The following is a 7,504-nucleotide window of genomic DNA, read 5'->3' on the forward strand; positions in this document are numbered from 1 at the left end:
GGGTGAGTAGAGAATACAGTAAGAACAGTGCACCAATTTCCTGCAATTCTTCAAGGAACCCAATGGGGAATGGTGGCAAATAAAATATTTGCATGTATCTACAAGGCAGGCACCAGGCCTGAGAAGTCAGTAGTCCTTTCATTTGAGCCTTATACAATTTCTGGATTCTCATGGCTAAACCATCAACTTTCCAAAATCCACACTATTGGAAAGAGTTACCTGGATAACAAAAAACTTTTGTTTAATTTTGCAATACATTATATGGATTTCAAAGCAAGTTAACTTCCCTAATAATGTTTGGCCAAGGTAACAACACAATTAATTTGCATGCTCTGTGCCCCTGGTGGGAGAGCTAAGTCAAAGCCTGCTGGGTGGCAAAAGGGAGTCAGTTGAAAAATAAGTATTTGCCAATAACAAAATGGAGCCCTAAATATTGCTTTTTCTGAGTGTGTTTGTTTGTTTCTTCTTCTTCTTCTTTTTACTTTTAGAGAAGGGGGAAGGGAGGGAGAAAGAGAGGAAGAGAAACATCAATGTGTAAGAGATTCGGTTGCCTCTCACATGCCCCCAACGGGGACCTGGCCCACAACCCAGGCATGTGCCTGGACTGGGAATCAAACTGGCAGCCTTTCAGTTTTCAGGCTGGTACTCAATCCACTGAGGCACAGCAGCCAGGGCCTGCGCCACTTTCTTGCTTGAGAACCTGGTCCCACATCAACCAAGTCCAAAGTTTCCTGGCTTAGCTTCTGATTCCTCCACCATTAGCAGCCCACCCAATTATTGCAAATAAGGGCAGAGGGGGAACAACAGAAAGATACAGAAAGAAGAGACAATTGGTGTGCATGTATTTGACCTCCAATCTGACTTTACTTAAAAATGACAAAAGGGATAAGAAATCCCAGATATCCCGCCATCAGCAAGTGTCCTTGTGCAGAACAGCTATTTCCTGCTGATCTCTTTGCTCAGCACTGTGGAAGATCCAGCTCTTGGGAGCTTGGATTGTAGTTGAAGAAGTGAGAATCACACACATGAACTGATAACAAGTACACAAGACAGTCCTCAGTGCACAGAGGATGGATCTGTGTGGTACAGATGAGAAACCCTAAAATTTAAAGTTGAAGGTGTTTGCTGAGAGCAGACTTGTCACAGAAACTGTTGGAGGAGGTTAGACTTCATCTGGACCCTGAAGGGTGACAGGGGTGGGGAAGGGGCTGGGGGATTGGTAGGGGTGGGGAGTGAAGGGACAGAAAAGTCTGGCCTATTTATGAGTCTATGGACAGACCAACCCATTCAGCATGGGGTTTTTGTGGTTGGGGGTAGTAGAAATGAAGAGTAGAAACATGGAGTGAACCCAATGGGTGGAGACACTTAAAAATCTAGCCAAGTAGCTCATTTGTTTATGATTTCATTAATCTGTTTTTCCTTTTCACCCATCCAACAAATATTTTCTGAGTGCCTGGTACATACAGCTAGGGCCTGTGTAGGAAACAAGGAAGTGCAAAGATCAAGATGTTTTGCTTACCCTGGCTGGCGTGGCTCAGTTGGTTGGGTGTCATCCTGCAAAATGAAAGGTCACTGATTCAATTCCCAGTCAGGGCACATGCCTAGGTTGTGGGTTCAGTCCACAAGAGGCAACCAATTAATTTCTTTTTCACACTGATGTTTCACCCCCTCTCCTTCTCCCTCCCTCCCCTCTGTCTAAAAATAAATAAATAAAATCTTTTTTTTTAAAGATGTTTTCCCTTAAGTACCTCATGACTTAATGTGAGAGTAAGGGCCCTCATATGAAAATAGTATCATGGGTGCTTCCCCAGGGTGTAGGGGCTGTTTGCTCAGCTATGCCGAGTGCTACCGGGAGGCTCACTGGCACATGGAGTGATCATATAGGTGGTTTTTGAGTGGTGCCTTGAAAGGGAGTCAAGTCTGAAAAGTGATAAAGAAAGGCAAATGGTCCAGGAAAAGGATTTATAAGCATGGAAGGGGAATCCAACATTCTGTTCAAGCATGTGGTCTGTGTTGGCCATAGAAGGTTGAGCTACAGAGCACCAAGAGACAGTAAGATGGCAATGGAGAAACCCCAGAACATGAGAACAGAAAGAACCTTAGAACCTTCCAGGTTTACAGCTCCCTCATGCCTGTAACACCATTAAGAGCCTTCTGGCTGGCCTTCCTTACTCAGACTAGAGAGGTCTCTTCTTTCTCAACTGAAAATCACATAGATATCAGGGTAGGCTAACTGTTATAACAAACAATCCCCAAATGTCATCAGCTTAACATTGCAATCCAATGTAGCTGGCAGAGAGCCTCTACTCTACACAGTCACAGGGATCCAAGCTCCTTCCTTTTCGTGACACCACCATCTTCAACCACAGGCCTAAAATTAGATGACAGCATGGAGAAGGCACACCCACATCCCATGGGCGAGAACTAGTCATATGACCTTACCTGGAAGCCAAGGGGCTAAGTTTATTTGTGTGCCTAGGAAGAAGTGGGTTTGATGAGAACCCAGCTTCTAGTATAACCTCTATATCCATAACCCTCACGTTAAAGTGATACCTAACTTAAGAAGGGAGAAATAGAGACGAAAAGAGCAAGTGGGGAGCATGAGGTGACAGCAGGGGCCTGGCAGTGCCAGAGCTGCAGGTTCTGATCTAGATCCTTCCTCCAGTCACGTCTTCATACATCGAGTGTGCCCAGAGTGCCGGTAGATCAACAGCACGTCCCCTACCTCAGTTTCCTTACCTGTCCCATAGGAACTGTAATTTGGTCCTTAAGACAGGTGATGTTGAAGAGCGGCCTACTCCTGATCTCCCCACTGCAGGGGGAGACAAGGGCAGGCTGCAGCCTGGGACGCAGTCACTCAGCCCCACCTCTATCCCTCTGGTGTCCCCTGTGCGATTGAAGAGGAGGCTAAAGAACAGAATGTTATTATAGCTTCTCCATACTGCAATGTCATCAGGAAGCCCTGGGCCTCTGTGCAGCACCCCGGCAGCCCCATCACTCTTCCCAGCTGCATGGAGCCTTAAATTTAGACCATGCTGGAAAGGGCAGGAAGCAGTCTAATAAAACAAATGGCAAGGCAAGACCACGCATCTGCAGCTCTTCAAAATGATCTAAATTTCTGACTTTTTATTTAAATCTGCATCCTATGTGGCCAAAAAACATAAAACACAAGATGAAGGAAAAACTAAAATGAAGGCACGGGTACCAAGAATTAGAGGAGAGGGAGGGACGGACAATACCAAATGGAGCACCAGCCAGGTAGGCTGACCTGCAGCCAGGCTGGATCCTTCTCATTATGCATTGCTCAGAACTTCTCCCTTCCATCACTAAACTGCCCTGAAATGGGACGTGAAGTTTGACATGCAAGAACAAAACCTAGAAGTCTACCCTACCCACTCCTGCTTGTCCCTCATCTTCACTACTTCAAAGATGAGTATCTTATAGGGACAGGGATGTGGGCGGGGGACAAATGGGTGAGGAGACCTGGCTTTATATTCTGATGTTCTCTTCCAATTCTTTTATTTAGAGACTACCATGGGCCAGAGTCTGTTGTCAAATAGTGGCTGGCACTGTGAGACAAAAGGGAACCAGGAGTGGTGGGGCTGCTACTTTAGCTGTGGGCCAGGGGCCACAGAGGCTTCCCTGGGGTGACATGACCAGAGAGCAGAGTGAAGGGAGGGAGGCAGATCCGTGAGTCAGATGACAAGGTGTGTCAACAGAGCTGAGGGGCTCTGGAGACATTAGGGTGCAGTACAGGACCCCCTGAGGCCTATCCTGACACACCTCAAACACTTGTGTGTCTTGAAAAAGAGCTCACCTCCAGCTAAGCTAGCAGTTACCTTTACAGGGGGCATCATATGACCGACAGCTATGACGCAAGTCCAGACCCACTTTTTATGGTAATGCATGGGTGTTGCAGCCAATCATTTCCTCTGGGTAAGTTAAAAGAAGAAAAATGAGGCAACCTTGCCCTACAATACTGTAAAGTATTTAATTCCTTTTTAATGTTTGCATTATTAACACCAGCATTTCAAAACAATATTTTTACTTTCAAGCAATTTAAATGTGCAATTCGGCATCTCAATTACTGGGGTCACTGTAACTGAAAAACTGAAGCCACTCTTCCTCCTTCCTCCTCCCCCTAACAGTGCCTCCTTTACATAAAGATTCTACAAAGAGTGATCTGCAAAGAGCTCCAGAAAGCCCAAATACCCATCCCAAATGGCTCAGGGGTGAGGCCCTGGTGGGGTTTTCAAGCAGCTGTGAGGGCTGCTGCAATCTTCATTTGGTGTAGAATGAGTGACAGCTGGCAGGTGGGTGGTAAGACGGTCATCAGCACCCTGGAGAATGGCACTGGCCAAGCCACATCCCAAGCAATGCCTATCAATGTGCCCAGAATGGCACTGGGTGACCCCCAAGCCAGTGAGCACAGACTCTGGCTCCAACCACCCAGAGGCACAGGGGCACAGGGAATAGGGAGGCTGGGTATAACAAGCCAGAGAGGACTGTAGAGCCTCTCAGGAAACTCCAACATGTACAGAAACACATCATGCACACAGTTCACAACCATAACACTTCAAGGCCAGAAGATGCATCAAACAGGCAAAAGCATGGACTCTGAAGCCAGTCAGCTGGGGTTCAAGTCCAGGCTCTACCACTTATGAGCAGGTAACCTTGGTAAATCCTTATCATCTCTGTGCCTCAGTTTCCATTTCTGTAAAATGGGGATAGTAGTGGTACTTATCTCAGAGAGCCACTGTGAGGACTAAATGAGTCAATGTGCATAAGGCATTTAGAATAGTGCCTGGCACACAGCAAATACTCAGTAAGTGTTAATTTATCACTATGATTCCATCTTAAGATGAAGAACTGAAGCTTGAAGCAATTAAACCCACCCACCCAACATTGGCTTCCCCTCTGCCTGAAAGCCACCCTTGCCCCTCAGGTGACTCTCATCTCTCTCAAACACAAGCCCCTCCAGGCCACCCAGACCCCACTCCCAGCCCAGTCGTGGTGGACCCAGTACCCCAACTTGATCTCTCTCTGGCACTTTTCACACCTGAAACTATTTTGTTCATTTAGTGTATGACTTTATACACAGACGACACTAGTATTATTGTTACTGTATGTTTGCTTGGTTGTTATCTGCCTCCCTGCACTTAAAGTTAAAACTCCCAGGACCAGGGCCCGCAGCAGTCTTGTCCACTGCAACTGAGGGCTGGCTTCCTGGGTATGTGACCTGTGTAGTCACATGCTACATTTGGTTTAATGTTCTGCTGTTACTGTCCTGAAATTCCTAATAATTTTTTAATGCAGAGCTTCACATTTTCATTTTGCATGGGCCCCCTTCCAATTATATAGTTTGGTCCTAGATGAATGAATGAATGAGCAAGCCCACATTCCAACCCAGGTCTGTCAGATTCCAAAGCCTCACTAGTGAACCATCAAAACAAAAACTTGCCTCCAGTGAGGGAAAGAGCATTGGGTAGGGGAGTCTGGACCAGGGACAACCCCAACCTGCCCCAGAAGATGCTGTGCTGGGGAAGGGAGAGCCTTCAAAGGAGATCTGGGTTCCCCCTGGCATCCAGTTTTTCTTCTCAACCTGTCATTGCACTTGTGCTCAAGTAGGGTGAAAACTATTTGCTGTTACTCTTCCTCTTGCTGAACACAGAAGGACCTCAGTTACTGCCTCCCAGGACAGCTGTCTTCCACTAGCCAAGTACTCTTCAAAGTCACAGCTGTGGCAGAATGACAAGTCCTCAGAGCACCCACCACATCCCTAGGTATCTGGAGCTTGACAGTAAATAGATAAAACCCTGGCCTTTTGGGCGTGGGGCAGCTATCAAAACTATCCCTCAAATACAATGAGGATGGAGCAGGGAGGTAATATTGGGTTGGAACATGGTGGGGATGCCCTCAAGCGCGTTTTCCACTCCCCATGAACGCTCATCTCAAGTGGGCACTCCCCACCCCAAATTCACTTACTTCAAGTGGACATTGAACACCCTGGGTCCCCAGAGGTTTTCATTCGATAGATCTTCACTCTTAACACCTCCAAAATAGCTCAAAGCTGGTCCGTATTAAAACTACCCATTGATCTTTACTCAAATTAGTCTCCACCCTCTTTCTCTCTGTCCCACTCCTGCACCAGTCCTGGCTCTTGAGGCTCAGAGTCCTTGCACTCCCATTTACCCAAATCCTAACCATTCTTCAAGGCCCAGCCAAATGTCATTGCCTTCAGATGCCACCCCTGATCTTTCTTCCCCGCTCCCCTGAACAGCTAGAAGTACTGTTTCTTTCTCCAAACTCCCTAGCATTCTCTAACACTTCAATATAAGCCATTGTTGCTTTTAACCTTGTGTTTTGGTTGTGTATTCACTTTCCTACTCAATGTAAGAGTCTCCTGGACAACCCTTGACAAAGTAGGTGGGGCAAGAAAAAAGAAGTTTGGAGGCAGTCAAATGTAGTCTGCACGGGACGGTCTGGGCTAAATGCAGGTCAGTGAAGATGCAGAGGGGGGCTGAGGCTTTCTTAAGGAAAATCTGGAAGGTGAGGGTATCTTTTGAAAAGAAAAATCAGGACACTCCACATGATGATGCAGATGGACATGTGTAAGTGAAGGATTGGTTAAAAAGAAAAGGAACTTCTGATCAAGACAGTGGCATAGGGAGATATGGCTCGCCTCTTCACACAACCACACCAAAATTACAACTGAAATATAGAACCACCATCACTCAGGAACATCAGAAATTGAGATGAATGGAACTCTGACAACTACAGAATTAAAAAAACTACAACAACCCAGAATGGTAGGAGGGGCACAGACATGCAACAGGCTTGTCCGTGACATGTGTGGTGAATAAAAATTCAGTGGGTTATCTTGGGAGTGAGGAATCCCAAACCCACACCTGCAGGCCCTGCAGTCCAGCATTCCAGTACCAGGAAGAACCAACTTCTGGCTGCAAAAATCAGTGGGGATTGAGTCAGTGGAAGCCCCAAGCAGTTCCTCTTAAAGAACCCACAGACTCACCTACTCAGACTCACTCCCTCTAAGCTCTAGCACCAAGGAGCAGCTTGAAGGCACCAGTGGCATACGGGGAGAAACTGAAGTGTCTGACATCAAAGTGAGCAGAGACCATTGTCCAGTTTCTAAATCTCCCACCACAGAGCCAGCAAGCTGGTGCCATGTCTGAGAATCCACCAACCTGGCTAACACTGTTGACCTGCCTTGGAGATTCCCAGAGACTCTACACCCTCAACTTACAGGCCCATTCAAGCTGGTTTTCCGTATGAATGGCTGGTCTTGGCTCATGCTTCACAACTTCCTAAGTCCTCTCAAACACAGAACTAGCAGCAGCCAGCCTAGATTCACAGCTTAGCTTGGCTTGGCCTGGGAATCTCCAAGCCCAGCATAAGTAGTACCCATCTCAGATTGCTTTATAACTCAGGCGGGGTGGCCCCGGGCAAAACACTGGTGGGGGCTGACCTTGGCTCGCACCACCTG

The sequence above is a fragment of the Phyllostomus hastatus genome, unplaced genomic scaffold (genome assembly GCF_019186645.2).
Source record: "Phyllostomus hastatus isolate PE091 unplaced genomic scaffold, TTU_PhHast_1.1 phas_contig_1048, whole genome shotgun sequence".
Lineage (NCBI taxonomy): Eukaryota > Metazoa > Chordata > Mammalia > Chiroptera > Phyllostomidae > Phyllostomus > Phyllostomus hastatus.